General features: G+C 43.9%; 1 protein-coding gene across 1 annotated transcript in view; it reads left to right on the forward strand.

The window, feature by feature from the left end:
* The window catches only part of LOC100022670 (zinc finger protein 850-like), a 39583-nt gene that overhangs the window by 1129 nt on the left and 22349 nt on the right, over positions 1-16105 (forward strand). The window lies entirely within an intron of this gene.

Raw genomic sequence — 16105 nt, forward strand, 5'->3', positions numbered from 1 at the left:
CCCAGTTCTTAGGGCAAGTCAAGCAGCCCTTTCCAGGGGCTCCCCTGTGCCTAGCACTGTGCTCCCCTCCTGGTCCCGCCGAGGAAGGAATTAAGCCAGGCCCCTCCCCCCAGAGGCCAGAGTCTAACGGGGAGAAGCCCCGAGCCGTGTAGACGGGAGCCTCGGAGGGGGAAGGACCAGGAAAGGCTAGTTTTCGGGAGGGCAGGCCCAGAGGCCAGCGTGGAGGAGGGAGGCCAGTCGGAGAGAGGGTCCCTGTCAGGGATCAGCCTGGGGAGGGGGTTGGCAGGGCTGTGTGGTGTTGGCTCTGGGCCAGCAGCCCTTGGTCTGGCATCCCGAGCCCTCTCGGCCAGCCGACCCCCTTAGACGGGCGCCTCCCGAAGGGAGCCGCCGTGCACTCGGGCTTGGAGTAGCCTTAAGAGGGTGACCCCCACCGGCAGCAGACAGCCCGGCTCCCGGAGAGAGTGAGTGTGCGCGCCTAGAGAGGGGGCCTCCTCCGGGCCTCCTGGGCCGGGGCGCTGCCGTGCCGTGCCGAAGGAGACTCGGAGCCCTTCTGCTCGGGATGTCGCTGTTGAGGAAACTGAGGCAGACAGCCGGGGAGGGACGTGCCCAGGATCTCGGGGCGGATCTGAACTCAGCTTCCTCACGGCGGGCCCAGGATTTGATCCGGGTCACCACCTATAGGTTTTGCCCCTTCTTTGGGAGTCCCCGGAGCTCGGAGGATGGCCGGGAGGATGTGGAGGACCCAGAGCCGGTCCGGTGGGCTTCCCTCCACCCCCGTTTCCTGGGGGAGGAGGGGAGGGCAAGGCCTTTCTGGCCTAACGGGCCAGCGGCCCAGAACTGGGAGGCGGGGATTCCAAGCCGGGAATCTACATCCGGGTCTAGAGCTGAGGGAGGGGCTTGCCCCTAGGCAGGCCTGGAAGCCCCAAAGCAGGGATGGGCGGGACGAAGCGAGCATCCTTGAAGTGCTTGCCTGAGAAGTGCAGGCCTTCAGCGCAGGGCAGTCAGGCCTTTGTCAGGCCGCGGGGGCTGTCTGGGAGCCCCCCCCCCCAGCAGGAGGCTGGCACGGAGAGGGAAACGGAGGCCCAGAGCCGCAGCCTGGCTACCGGTAAGCGGTGGGGGCGGGGATCGCGCCCCCCCAGCGGCCCGAGAGCCCTTTCTGGGGGGCCGCAGGACCCCCAAACAGTGACAAGCCCTGAGCGCAGATCGCCGTGGCCTTGTCCTCTTCAGACTTGAAAGGCCCCCACCGCCATCCCCGGCCCAGCAGAGCCCAGTGCTGGGCACCAGCTTTAGGGCCACGTCGGTCCGCTGTTCTGTCCGGCGGCCTTCACGGCCACCTCCTCAGGACCGGGAGGCCTCCGTGACCCGAGAATGGGCTCCGCCATGCCTCTTCCTCAGCCCCTTCCCAAGGATGGGCCCGCAGGCCGAGGCAGCCACCCAAGAAGGTGTTCTCCACCACCCCCGCCCAGGGACCCCCAGGCCTTCGTGGGCCTTCGCCCTGCACAGACTCCAACACTGCATTCTCTGGTGTTTTTAAACCCCTCCCTTCCGTCTCCGAACGGACACTGCCGTGCCCAGGATCACCCAGCTTGGACGTGTCTGAGGCCAGATTCGAACCCAGGACCTCCTCTCTCAGGGCCTCATGGGCTCTTTGTCATTGTTGACCACCCCCTCGACACCTCTCCCTGCCTTCCCAGATCCAACTTTCCCTCTCCTGACCTCTTGGCCATAATCCAGCCTCACGTCTTGTCCACCTCCAACCCTGAGTGACTCACGCCCTCTACTTCCCCGACTGGCTCCAGATGTGTCCTTCCTCCTCCTCCTCAGAGCGAGCCCCGCCCCGCCCTGCCCGGCTGGGGGAGCCCCTTCCGGCTTCTCTCCTCTGCACAGCCTCCTCCAGCCTCTGTGCTCTCTCCGCTCCCATCTCTTCTCCCACACTGGGCTTCCACCTTCGCTCTGCCCGTATTTGTGGGCTCCTCCCCAGCACGTAACCTGGCTCTACTGCCTGCCACGCTTCCGTGGCGCGTCCTCACTGGCTGGCCTCCGTCCATCCCCCCTTTGTAGTCCGAGAAGGACGGTATCCTGTGGGGCTCCCTCCCCGCCTCTCGCTCCCTTCCGGATGCTGCAGGCTGCTTCCGGCCTCCTCGGTCACCTGAAATGTCCTCCAGGCTTAGCAGCGGAGTCCCCCAACCCAACAGCCTTCGCTCAGCCTCATCCCTCGGAGGGCTCCAGAGCCTTTGATGCTGCCGGTCCTCCTCCTCCTCCTCTCTGTTCTCTGCTCTCCGGTCCTTTGTGCTCCCTTGTGGTCCTCCTCCTCTCTGTTCCTTCGCGGGCTCTTCACGGAGGTCACTGCTGACCAGGTGACGCCCAGGCTCTGTTCTGGGCACTCCTCGGACTTCTCCCCATCCGCCCCTCCCCCACTTAGAAGCCTCTCAGTGGTGGCCTGGTAGGGCTGCCCATGGACTTTCTGTGAGTGCCCTACTACGTGTTAAGTCAGGGTACCTTAGGTTCTTACTTAAAACAGACAAAGGGAATGACGCTCTCCTTCCCACCCGGAAGAGGCTCGCAGGGGTCGGGATCCACCGGGATGAAGATCCGGCCACGGAATCCGAGATGTGCCCGTCAGATAGGGAAGAGGCGAGCCAGGAGAGAGTGGCGTCCCCCGGAAACTGCAGAGGACGATGGATTGACAGGAAATCCCAGAAGGACGGTCCCCGAGAGAAGATGGGGTCCTTTTATTATCTACTCAGCACCCGGGAAACCACTTGACTAAACAAATGTGCACAAAGGGTGGCATCTCTGGAGAGCGCAGGGTGGGCTGAAGGGTGAGGGCAGAAGGTATGCTTTTCACTAAAAAATAACAGCTGTTTGGGAAAAGCGCTAAAGACTTTGCCAAGACTCCTGGCCTGGGAAGCTCTCTGGGGACTCACGGCGGGCCTCCTCTTGGGTCACAGAACTTCATCGGCCCAGGAAAGAAGCCTAGAAGGAAGTGACAACGTTTCCCCTTCGGTGTGGAGCTGGGCGAGGCGTCCTGACCCAGCCTCAAGAGGAGGGAATCCTGAGGGGACCCGCTGGAAGAGGCTGGCCGAGGCTTCATGCAGAAAATGGAGACATGGTTTATCAAGGAGGGGCTCCAGGTAAAAGAGGGAGGAGCAAGGAGGGGGCCAGGCAGGGCCCAGCAGGAATGGGGTCGGCCCGGATGTGAGAAGCAGAAAGAGGGTGTGAGCGATTGGATTTTCCAAGGCAGAGGTGAGCGGTGTCCAGCGAGGCTAGGCAGACGTTGGGGCCACGTTAAGCCTCAGAGCTAAGGACCAGGATTGGGATTTGGCCCCAGAGGCAATAGGAAGCCATTGGAATCGCCCAGTGACTGGTCCAATCTGTGCTTAAGAATGTGAAGGAGGGAGTGGGGGGAAGGGACAAAAGGAGGGGAGCCAATTGCTGGGGTGTGGTCGGAAGGGAAGAGAAGAATATAATTCCTTATACAGAGTTTGCTGGGTGCCAGCACTGGGCTGAGAACTTTGGGCTTTAGAGCCACCCTGGGAGCTGTTACTGCCCTTCTTTTACAATTAAGGAAACTGAGGTAAATAGGTTCAATTGCTTGCCCAGGCACAGGACTAGTGATTTCCTGAGGCTGGAGTTGAACTCAGCTCTTTCTGACTCTACACTCAGCCTGGCTCCGTTCTGTTGGGGGCCACCTCACTGCCTCTAGCTGAACTTCTTACACCTGAAGGGCTTTCTCCATTGCCTAGACTAGCCTGGTTTTCCTTTTTGCTTCCCTTTTTTCCACTTTTGCCTTTCTCTTGGCTTGGCGATCGATGCCACACTGATCGTGTCCTGGGGCTTTCCTGGAGCCGCTGGTTGAAAGCTTCCCTTTTCACGTCCTCAATCCCAAAGCGTACGTTGTTTAAAATAGACTGCAGAAAGAAGATCTTTTTGTCATGAAAAGGGTCCCCCTTGGCCAGCCTTCCTTGGGATCAGATTGAGTTGATCTTTGCCACTTTTCCAGATACTCACAGGTACTCGGGCCGTGCTTTATGGACATGAATTGGGCAGCAGTCCCATTAGGTGGGCCCCACAGCTGGGACATTCGCAGACCTTCGACTGCCCATTTGGCTCCTCGTCGGGAGTCGGGCTTACCCAGCTGACTTGCAAAGCTGAATCCTGACTGAACTCAGTGGGTTCTTATGGGTGCCTCACATCTGTGTCAGCCAGCAGGCAGCTTAGGCAGCCATAACTTCCAATCCTGGCTGGCTGACTCACCATTTATTAACTTGCAAAGAACAGGGAACTACTAGAGGGGTCAGAAAAACCAAGTCTTTAGTCAGGAAAGAGATAATGTTCAATATTTGCCCATTGGACAGTCACACAAAACGAAAGGCCCTGGCACGCTGGGAGGATCACCACGCTAGATGAACACTAGAACTTGGGAACTAAGGACAGGGAAGTATGAACGGTCTAACCGACACTGACAGGATGCAAACAGGCTTGGGAAAGAAACCGTAGCCAGAGGCTGGGTATCAGGGAGTGCTCTACTAAAGGATGGCCCCGGCCCAGGTCAGTGGGGGAAACTTCTAAGACTAAAAGGTACTTAGCATTTGCTTAGATCTGCTAGCTCCACCTAAACTGGGGTTATCAAGCACTTTAAGGTCTAGTGTTCAGTCTGAAACTGATGAGTCTGGTGAGTTCTTATGGGACAGAGCAAACTTGGGGGCTCCAGCTTTCAAATTGACAGAGCTCCCAGTCTAGTGGGGAAAACAAACCCATAGATTTGTACAAACAAGCTGCATAGCATGTAATGACAAGAAAAAAGCGGAACTGGGAAAGACTTCCTGTAGAAGTGGGGATTTTGATCGATTCTCAAAGGGACGCAGAAGCCCAAAATGAGGAGGCCGAGAACTCCAGCCATTCTGGAGTCAGAGCCTAAGGGTGGAGCTCTTTCTTCCTGACAAAAAAAGGAGGCCATTGACATTAGATCAAAGATTAGGTCGAGGGAAGTAAGATACAAGAAGCCTGACAAAGTGGGTGATGTCTAGGGTCTGGTGAGCTTTTTAGGAAAAGTTTTTAATTTTTTATAAATTTATTTATTTATTTAGAGTATTTTTCCATGGTTGCATGATTCATAATTTCTTCCTCCCCTCCTTTCCCCACCTCCCAGAGCTGGCAAGCAGTTCCACTGTGTTATACATGGATCATTGTTCAAAACCAATTTCCATGTTATTCATATTTGTAATAGTGATCATTTAGCACCAAAACCCCAATTATATCCCCATAGAACCATGTGATCTCTCCTATGTTTGTCTTCTGCGTTTCTGCTCCCACAGTTCTTCCTCTGGATGTGGATACATCCTTTCTCATAAGTCCCTCAGAATTGTCCTGAGTCATTGCATTGCTGCTAGTAGCAAAGTCAGTACATTGTACCACAGTGTATCAGTCTCTGTGTACACTGTTCTCTTGGTTCTGCTCCTTTCACTCTGCATCAGTTCATGGAGATCTTTCCAGTTCACACGGAATTCCTCCAGTTCATCATTCCTTTCATATCAATAGTATTCCATCTCCATCAGATACCATAATTTGTTCAGGTATTCCTCAGCCAAGGGACAACCCCTTTTTTTCCAATTTTTTGCCACCACAAAGAGCACAGCTATATTATTGTACAAGTATTTTTCCTTATTATCTCTTTGGAATTGTAACCGCGAAAATGTGGATTTCAAGACTGTGAATTGCCCAAACCATAAAGATAATTTTTAGCGTCTTGATTTTATATCAAAAAATAAGTTGTCACCATGGAGAAAATTCCCAAATATGAAATACCCAAGTCAGCTGGGTTTATGGAGATTTTAATTAATATAAATGAAGGAATTAAGGAAAGGGAAAGAGACAGAGTAAGAGGAAATAGTAGGAAAAGGCTAGGGCCTAGGCCAAAGGCCTAGTGTTCAGAGACCCAGCAGCCTCCTCTGACTCCTGACCTCCAATTCACCTACCAAAGCTGAACTAAATTGAACTACCTTGAACTGGTTCAGACAGCTCCTTTTAAAGAGAAATTTCTCTTGGGTCATGTCCCCTAAATTTTCACGTCTACCAATCACAGTAGATGCTTTTCCTAGGACTGTCCATTCTTAGCTTTTAGTTCTCACCTTCTCTGGGTAGACTATATCTTCTGAGTTCTTCACACCTCTTTGCTAAACTTGCCCCTTGCAAGTTGCCTGACCTTTTAGTGATTAATTTGACCTTCATAGGTACTTAGCACCCTTTTGTATTAGATCTAAAAATAGACTTAGCTTAAGGGTTTGGCCTCACTGTAAGTATGAGTTAAGTACCTTCATTGTTCAATCAGGAGTTTTACAACTTTATCTTCCCTAAAGTATGCCTAAGTATGGGGGGAGTAATTTTAAAGTTCCCAATACATGCCTGATCAAGTACCTCCATTGTTTAAATGGGGAATAACCTTAACCATAACCTTAAGATAATGTTCCAAGGTAGAGTCTGAGAAATTTTAAGATTCACAGAGTACAAAACCAGCAGTGGTATAGCTGGATCAAAGGGCAGGCATTCTCTTAAAGCCCTTTGGGCATAATTCCAAATTGCCCTCTGGAATGGTTGGATCCATTCACAACTCTACCAGCAATTCATTAGTGTTTCAATTTTGCTACATCCCCTCCAACATTTATTATTTTCCTTTACTGTCATATTGACCAATATGATAGGTGTGAGGTGGTACCTCAGAATTGTTTTGCATTTGCATTCTCTATTTGCATAGAGAAATTGCATTTTTCTAATCAGGAGGGATTTAGAATGCTTTTTCATATGATTATTGATAGTTTTTATTTCTTCATCTGAAAACTGCCTATTCATATCCCTTGACCATTTGTCAATTGGGGAATGGCTTAATTTTTTTGTAAGTTTAACTTAGTTCCTTATATGTTTGGGAAATTGGACCTTTGACAGAGTTTTGTTGTAAAATTTTTTCCCATTTTGTTGCTTTCCTTCTAATTTTGGATGTATTGGTTTTGTACAAAACCTGTTTAATTTAATATAATCAAAGCTATTCATTTTACATTTTGTAATATTCTCTGTCCCTTGCTTGGTCTTAAATTCCTTCCTTTCCCACAGATCTAACAGGTATACTAATCTCTGTTCACCTAATTTAGTCATAATTTCCCTCTTTATAGTTCATTTACCCGTTTTGAATTTATCTTGGTATTATTTTGTTAGATGTTGATCTAAACCTGATTTTTCCCATTGTTAAAGGGAATTAATCTTAATCTTTCCCTCTGTCTCTTTAAGAACCAAATAGGAGTCTGACACAGAAACATTTCTAAGTAAGAGCAGCTAGAAGCTGAAGATTCTATTACCTAGAAGATGAGGATCATATATAAGGAAGACAGTTGAAAGTTTAAGGGACTTTTGCCTTTGGAGTTTCATAGAGAGCAGGAATTTGGTCTGTCTTCCTCTCAGATTAACAGTTGAACTAACTGACAGTTGGGATAGAGAAAACAGATTGAAGGAGGTTGGAGGTGATTAATACTTATTGATTAGCTTAGGTAAGTAGTTAGGTAGTGAATAAATTCTTAGGTAGACAGTGTAGGTATTTAGGCCTGGCCAGACCCAAGCAGAAGAACCTACTCTTGAAGGCAATTAGATTAGGGTTTTTTGAAATCTTAGGTAGGTTTAAGATTTTAACTATAGTCATAAGGTATTAGAGCCATAATCTCCCTTTCCTCCTTTCTATTTCTATCTAAACTTTTTCTAAAATAAACCTAGTGTATCAAACTGCTCTCCCTTCGTTTGTCAAACTCCTACCAAAAATTAACCCTTCACACCATACTGTTCTTCAATTTTCCCAGCAGTTTTTGTCAAATAGTGACTTCTTGTCCCAGAAGCTGAGATCTTTGGGTTTATCGAACATTAAGTTGCTGAGGTCATTTACCCTTAGTCTATTCCACCGATCCTCCCTTCTGTCTCTTAGCCAGCACCATATTGTTTTGATGATCACTGCTTTGTAGTACAGTTTAAGATCTGATACTGTTAGGCTTCCATCCTTCCCTTTTTTTTGATTATTTTCCTTGATATTCTTGATCTTTTGTTCTTCCAGATAAATTTTGTTATAATTTTTCTAATTCTATAGAAACATTTTTTGGTAGTTTGATAGGTATGGCACTGAATAAGTAGGTTAATTTGGGTAGGATTGTCATTTTTATTATATTAGCTCATCCTACCCATGAGCAACTAGTGTTTTTCCAATTATTTAGATTGAGTTTTAATTGTGTGAAAAGTTGTGTTCACATAATTCCTGTGTTTGTCTTGGCAGATAGAGTCCTAAATATTTTATAGTGTATAGAGTGATTTTAAATAGAATTTCTCTTTCTAACTCTTGCTGCTGAATTTTGTTGGAAATATATAGAAATGCTGATGACTTATGTGGGTTTATTCTGTATCCTGCAACTTTGCTAAGGTTGTTAATTATTTCCACTAACTTTTTAGTTGATTCTCTAGGATTCTTTAAGTAGATCATCATATCGTCTGCAAAGAGTGATAGTTTAGTATCCTGATTGCCTACTTTTATCCCTTCAATTTCTTTCTCTTCTCTAATTGCTATGGCTAGCATTTCTAATACAGTATTAAATAATAGTGGTGATAATGGGCATCCTTGCTTCATTCTTAATCTTATAGGGAAGGCTTCTAACTTGTCCCCATTGAGGATGATACTTGCTGATGGTTTTAAATATATGCTGTTTATTACTTTGAGGAATGACCCTTCTATTTCTATGCTTTCTAGTACTTCACTAGGAATGGGTGTTATATTTTATCAAAGTCTTTTTCTATATCTATTGAGATAATCATGTGATTTCTATTGGTTTGGTTATTGATATGGTCAATTATGTGGATGGTTTTCCTAATATTAAACCAGCCTTGCATTCCTGGTATGAATCCCACCTGGTCTTAGTGAAAAATCCTAAGATAACTTACTGTTATCATGTCTTTTGCTAGTATTTTATTTAAGATTTTTGCATCTATGTTCATTAAGGAGATTGGTCTGTAATTTTCTTTCTCTGTTTTTGGTCTTCCTGGCTTGAGAATCAGTACCATATTTGTGCCATAAAAAGATTTTTGGTAAGACTCTTTATTTTGTCAAGTAATTTGTATAGTATTGGGATTCTTTAAATGTTTTATAGAATTCAGTTGTGAATCCATCTGGCCCTGGACATTTTTTATTAGAAAGTTCCTTGATGACTTGTTCAATTTCTTTTTCTGATCTTTTGTTAATCTAGGCAGTTTATATTTTTTTGTGTATATTCACCCATTTCACCTAGATTGTCCTATTTATTGCCATATAATTGGGCAAAATAGTTCTTAATAATTACCTTACTTTCTTCATTAGAGGTGTGATCACCCTTTTCATTTTTGATACTGTTAATTTTATATTTTTTATTAAATTAACCAGTACTTTATTTATTTTATTTGTTTTTTTTAAGTACTGGCTCCTAGTCTTATTTATTAGTGCAATAATTCTTTTACTTTCAATTTTATTAATTTCTCCTTTGATTTTTAGGATTTCCAATTTCATTTTTATCTGGGAATTTTTAATTTGTTCTCTTTCTAGCTTTTTAAGTTGCATGCCCAATTCATTAATCTCCTCCTCTATTTTGTTGATATGAACACTCAGGGATATAAATCCCCCCCCATACTGATTTAGCTATATCTCATAAATTTTGATGTGTTGTTTCCTCATTATCATTGTCTTCAATGAAATCAGTAATCGTCTCTATGATTTGTTTTTTTGACCCACCAATTTTGAAGAATTACATTATGAAGTTTCTAATTAATTTTAAATTTATCTCTCTATGAGCCCTTATTAACTATAATTTTTCACATTATGATCTGAAAAAATTGCATTTATCATTTCTGCTTTTCTACATTTGTTTTTAATGTTTTTATGACCTAGTACATGGTCAATCTTTGTATATGTGTCCTGTGCTGCTGAAAATAAGGTATATTCCTTTTTTCCCTATTCATTTTTCTCCAGATATCTATTAGCCTTATTTTTTTTCCAATATTTCATTCTCTTCCCTTACTTCTTTCTTATTTTTTTTTGGTTTGATTTATCTAGTTCTGATAGGGGAAGTTTGAGGTCCCCCCACTAATATGGTTTTACTATCTATTTCCTCCTTAAGCTCCTTTATCTTCCTTAAAAATCTACATGCTGTATCATTTGGTGCATATATGTTAAGTAGTGATATTTCTTTATTTATACTTTCTTTTATTGAAATGTAATTACCTTCCTTATCTCTTTTCATCAAATTTATTTTTACTTTAGCTTTGTCTGAGATCATGATTGCTACTCCTGCCTTCTTTGTCTCATTTGCAGCCCAAGAGATTCTGTTCCAGCTTCTTACCTTTACCCTGTGCATATCTACCTGATTCAAGTGTGTTTCTTGTAGACAACACTTGGTTGGATTCATCCATTCTGCTATCCACTTCCATTTTATGGGTGATTTCATCACATTCACATTCACAGTTATGACCCCTGTCTTTGTATTCCCCTTCATTTTCACTTCCTCCTTTAATCTTAACCTTTTTCCTTTCCTTCTTACTCTCTCCCCCAGTGTTTCACTTTTATTCAGTCTCCCCTCCCCCCCATATTACTCCTCTTCTTATCACCTTTTATTATAGGACATTTTGAATGCTGCCCCCAACCTCTCCCTCCCTTGTATTACTCCCCTCCCACTACTTCATTTATTATTACCCTTCTACTTCTCTATAGGGCAAGAGAATTCTGTCCCCCAATGGATCTGACTGTGCTTCCCTCTCTGAGCCAGTTCCAGTGAATGCATGGTTTAAGTATTACCTGTTGCCAACCTCTTTCTCCCTCCATTGTATTGGTCTTCTCCCTTCCCTGCCCCCTCACTTCTTTATATGATATATAATATATTGTCCCATTTCTCTTAATATTATCTTCTTTTTTCACCCCTTATTGTTTGTATTTTTGACATATCTTCCTAAATAGCTTACCACTGCTCTGGATACTTCTTCTAGTTATTATGATAATGATAACATTTTTTAAGAGTTACAGATATCATCTTTCCATATCGGAATATATACCATTTGATCTTATTGAAGCCTTTACATTTTTTCTCTTTCTTATATACCTTTTTATGTTTCTCTTGAATTCTGTACTTGGGCATCAAATTTTCTGGTTCAGTCTGATCTTTTTTTCAGGAATGCTTGGAAATCTATTTTATTAAATGACCATACTTTCCCCTGAAAGAATATAGTCAGTTTTGCTGAGTAGTTGATTTTTGGTTGTAGGCCCCAGTTCCCTTGCCTTCCAGAATATCATATTCCATGCCTTCTGGTCCTTCAGTGTGGATGCTGCCAGATCCTATGTAATCCTAATTGGTGCCCATGATATCTGAATTGTTTCTTTCTAGCAGTCTGCAGTATCTTCTCCTTAGTTTGGGAGTTCTTGAACTTCACTATGACATTCCTGGGAGTTTTCAATTGGGGATTTAATGCCAGAGGTGATCATGGATTCTTTAAGTTCCTATTTTACCCTCATATTTAAGGATTTTAGGGCAGTTTTCTTGGATAATTTCCTGTAGTATGACATCTAGGCTTTTCTTTTGGTCATGACTTTTGGGTAGTCTAATAATTCTTAGATTGTCTCTCCTGGATTCTCTGGGTCAGTTGTTTTCTTGATGAAGTGCCTCATATTATCTTCAATTTGTTCATTCTTTTGATTTTTTTTAACCCTTTTCTTCCATCTTAGAATCAATACTGTGTATTAGTTCCAAGGTAGAAGAGTGGTAAGGGTTTGTCAATGGGGATTAAGTGACTTGCCCAGGGTCACACAGCTGGGAGGTGTCTGAGGCCAGATTTGAACCTAGGACCTCCTGACTCTAGACCTGGATTTCAATCCCCTGAGCTACCCAGCTGCACCCTTGATTTTGTTTTAATATGTCTTGGTGTCTCATGAGGTCATTAGTTTCTAATTGCCAGATTCTGATTTTTAAAGACGGAATTTCTTCCATGACCTTTTGAGTCTCCTTTTCCTTTTGGTCCATTCTTCCTTTTAAGTCATTCTTCTCTTCTTCTGATTTTTTGGTGTCATTTTCCAGCAGGTTAATTCTGGCTTTCAATGCCTGTGCCTCTGTTTCCAGATGCCTATTTTGCTTTTTAGGCTACTATTTTCCTTTTGCCATTTTTCTTCAATCTGTCTTATTTAATTTTTAAATTTCTTTTTTTAGTTTTTCCATAGCCTGCATCCAATTTCCTGGGGGTTTTTTGAGGCTTGATGTTTCCTGAATCTTATCCTCATCCATTGCTTCTATTCTTTGATCTTTATCCCCAAAGAATCTTTCAATTGTAACTTTTTTCTCTTGTTTACTCATTTTATTTACTTTTTTTCTCTCCCTATGGACCATATAGACTTGCCTCACTGTCGATTTACTAAACAAGAGTATTTGAGCTATTATATCCTGAGGCCAAGTCTTCTCTTTTCTCAATCCTCTCCTGGTATACTGGATTCAGCCGGTTGAGCTAACCTGCTAAGCTGGCCTGCCCTGTGGCAAATTTTTCACTGTAGCTAGCAAGCCAAAGGTGTCCAGCCAGATGTCTACTCTCCAGTTCCTTCCTGCCCATCCTTGTAAGAGCCCTTGACCATGTATGGTGTGTCAGAGATAAACCCTCACAGTTATAGTCTCTGCCCAGATCTCACAAAGACAACCTGTTCTTTTCACAGGTCTTGGCATGGTGGATTGGGGAGGGTTTCCTGCCTGATGACCCCACTAAATTCCTCCCTGTCAGTCGTTATCAGAGCCCTAGACCACATATGGTGGGTCAGAGGCAAACCCTCAAGACTATAGTCTCTGCCCAGGTCTCACACAGTCAGCCCAGTCTTATCACAGGTCTCAGTGCTGGGTAGGAGAGGGTGTCTCTCTCTTTTCCTGTGAAAATAGACACTGTGCCAACCTTTCAAGTTATTTTCAGTAGGAGAGTCTAATGATTTCTTTTCCTGTTGGGTTTGGAATTCTGTTTTCTTTGATACCCAATATAAATATTGGTTTGGAAGGATTGTCAGAGAGGTTTGGGCTTTAGGTGCTCCTAAGCCACCATCTTGGCTCCACCCCAACTTTTTAATTAAAAAAAACCTTACCTTCCATCTTAGAGTCAATATTATGTATTAATTCCAAGGCAGTAATGGCTAGGTAATGGAGGTTAAGTAAGTTGCCCAGAGTCACACATATCTGAGGCCAGAATTGAACTGAGGACCTCTCATCTCTAGGTCTGGCCCCTTGGGCACCTAGCTGCCCCCATCTGATGGATTTTAAAACAAAATAAGAGGAAAGATATTCAGATGACCATGTTTGGGAAGTAATTAGGTCATAAGCATTTATTGAGCACCTAATATGTTCCTGGCAAAATTTTAAGGCATGAGGATTAAAATGTAAAAGAAGGACTACCCTTCTCCTCAAGGAGTCTGCACTCTTTATAGGAAGACAACACAGAAAAGGAAGCTGAAAAGAAGAGGGAGGCAGAAGACACTAGGCACTAGGACATAGTAAAGTCATACAGAATTCCCAAAGTAGTATAACCAGCTGAGAAATGGGGAGATGTTTGAGCTTAACACCTCTCTTTAAGTGAAGGTTTGCAGTTCTTGGCCCTACACTCTAATCAGAGATGCAGATGATAGTGATGAGGTGAAGTACTAAGACTGTTGAGATGTTATAGGATGATGAGATCAAGTACTAAGACTGTTGAGATGTTATAGGATGATGAGATCATCCAAGCAATAAACTTTCTGGGACATAGTGGAAAAGTTTGACAGAAAAGTACCAAGGTAGTGGAATCAGAATAGAAATAAGGAGATATGTGAGCTAAATGGAGATTTGGAATATATGGCCTCATCTCCTGGTAGAGAAGGAAAGAATTTTGGAAGAGCTTCTATTGGCAATTACATTCCTGGGGGTTGTCTTTTGAGGATTTAGTATAGAGGGTGATCTATAGATTCTTTCAATGTCTAGTTTGTTCTCTTGTTCAAGAACATCAGGGCAGTTTTCTTGGATAATTTCTTGTAGTATAATATCAAGATTTCTGTTTATTTCTGGGTTTTCAGGTAGACCAATGATTCTCTCCTCAAACTGTTTTTCCTCAAAAGTGTCTCTCCTTGACCTGTTTTCAAAATCATTCATTTTCTCAATGAGATATTTCATGTTTCCTTGTATTTTATTCATCTTTTGACTTTGCTTTATTAATTCTTGCTGTCTTGTGAGATCATTAGTTTCTACTTGCCCAATTCTAGTCTTTAAAGACTGGTTTTCAGCTATAATCTTTTGATTTTCCTTTTTGGTTTGGTCTATCCTGCTTTTCATGGCTTCCGGCAGGTCATTTCTGATCTTCAATTTGCTTATCATTTCATTTGATTTCTGGGCTTCTTTTTCCAAGTGGGAGATTCTGTCTTTTAAACTGTTATTTTCTTTTTGAACTATTTCCCACTTTTCTTGCCAAGTTTCTCCTATCTTTTTAACTTGGTTCTCAAATTCCAGCCTAATTTCTCGGAGAAGTTGTGACCAATTTCCTTTTTTTTTTAATAGCTTGGGTGTGTTTGTTTGTTTGTCATCCTCTTCTGTCTCCTCTGTACTTTGTTATTTCTCTATGTAGAAATTATCCAGAGTCAAAGACTTTTTCTTGTTTTGGGGGGTTTGGGGGTTTTTTGTTTTGATTTTTTTGGTAGTTATTGAAATATGTTGATTATATAGATGGAAAGGTTTATTGACTTGTTGGTATACCACTCAGTGAAAAGGCTCTACAGGCCTGTGTAGGGCTGAGAGGCAGCTTGTAGGGCCAAACACTATCTGACGCTTTGACAACTTGGTAAAAAACAGTAACTGAAGTTTATATCCAAGTAAAAGAGGAAGGAGGAGGACCAGGGAAACTGAATCCCTAAGCTTGAAGATCTAGATTCTCCACCCAAATACCTCTAAGGACTCTTCACAGAGCTGTCTTCATCGATCTTCTGACTACACTTTCCCTACCCTGGCTCTCTATAAAACCTACCCTATCTATCTACTCTGAGCTAACCTGGTCCTCAAATTACTGATAGGCAAGTTAAAAGTTTATCAAGATAAAATAGCTTAAACTCTTGGTGAGTTTACCCTTGTAGGCCAAAGGCCAAGATGCCTGGGCCTTGCACAGACAGGTTTCACTGGGTCCTGGCAGCTCTCTCTCGCACACAGCATTCAGGAAACATTCAAGGCCCCAGGAGCTTACAGGAACACAGGAAATGGGAGGCAGGGATAGAAAGGATCACAGGATCTTCAGCTAGCTGGAAACAAAAACCTCTGGCTCTTAGGGAACAGGTAAGTCACTTCCCTCAGGCTTAGACAGATCAGCCAACAGGAAGTTACTTCTCCACTCCCCGGGCAGGGCAGAAACAACAGATTTTAAACTCAATCTCTGTGTCCACTTTTAAGAAGTCCCCAGATTCTAGAATAGTTCTTTCCCTTCTGTGCATGCCACCAAACACTGTTTGCAAAGTCCTTGCTTTTAGCCTCTTTTGCAGAAGACCTTTCTTCATTCTCTCTTACATTATATATTGTAGTTCTTGGGTGCTGGCTATTGCTATGGTAGTTTTTTCTTCCCTTCCCAGCCAGAAGTCTGAGTGAGGAGGGGAGGCAGCTCTCTGTGTATCAAGCTTCAGTGCAATTTTGCCCTGAGGCTATTTTTCTGTCTCCAAGTTCCATGTTTCTCAGCCTCCTGGGGTCCCAAGTCTCACTGCTCTTAGGTGGGTCTGTGGCATCCTCAGCCAGCCCCCCCCCAACTTAGCAATTGCCCCATGCTCACTCTGACTGGCGCTGTAGGTGGAGTGCGAAAGGGGTGATCAGCTTGCACTTTGGTAGGAGTAATTCTATCCCCTTATAGTGTGAAGATGCCCAAACCAGGCCTACCTTCAAGTCTGCACACTACAGTAGAGCCCTTTCGCTCATCTGATTTTGCTTTTTGTCCTTTTGAGGCTTTTTATATCAGTTGGTGGTGAGGAGAAAGAGCCCCTTGCTACTACTCTGTGGCCATCTTAGCCCAGAAGTCAAGAGCTTCTGTTGGGAGCAAGTTA

The sequence above is a fragment of the Monodelphis domestica genome, chromosome 4, assembly GCF_027887165.1.
Source record: "Monodelphis domestica isolate mMonDom1 chromosome 4, mMonDom1.pri, whole genome shotgun sequence".
NCBI classification, from domain to species: domain Eukaryota; kingdom Metazoa; phylum Chordata; class Mammalia; order Didelphimorphia; family Didelphidae; genus Monodelphis; species Monodelphis domestica.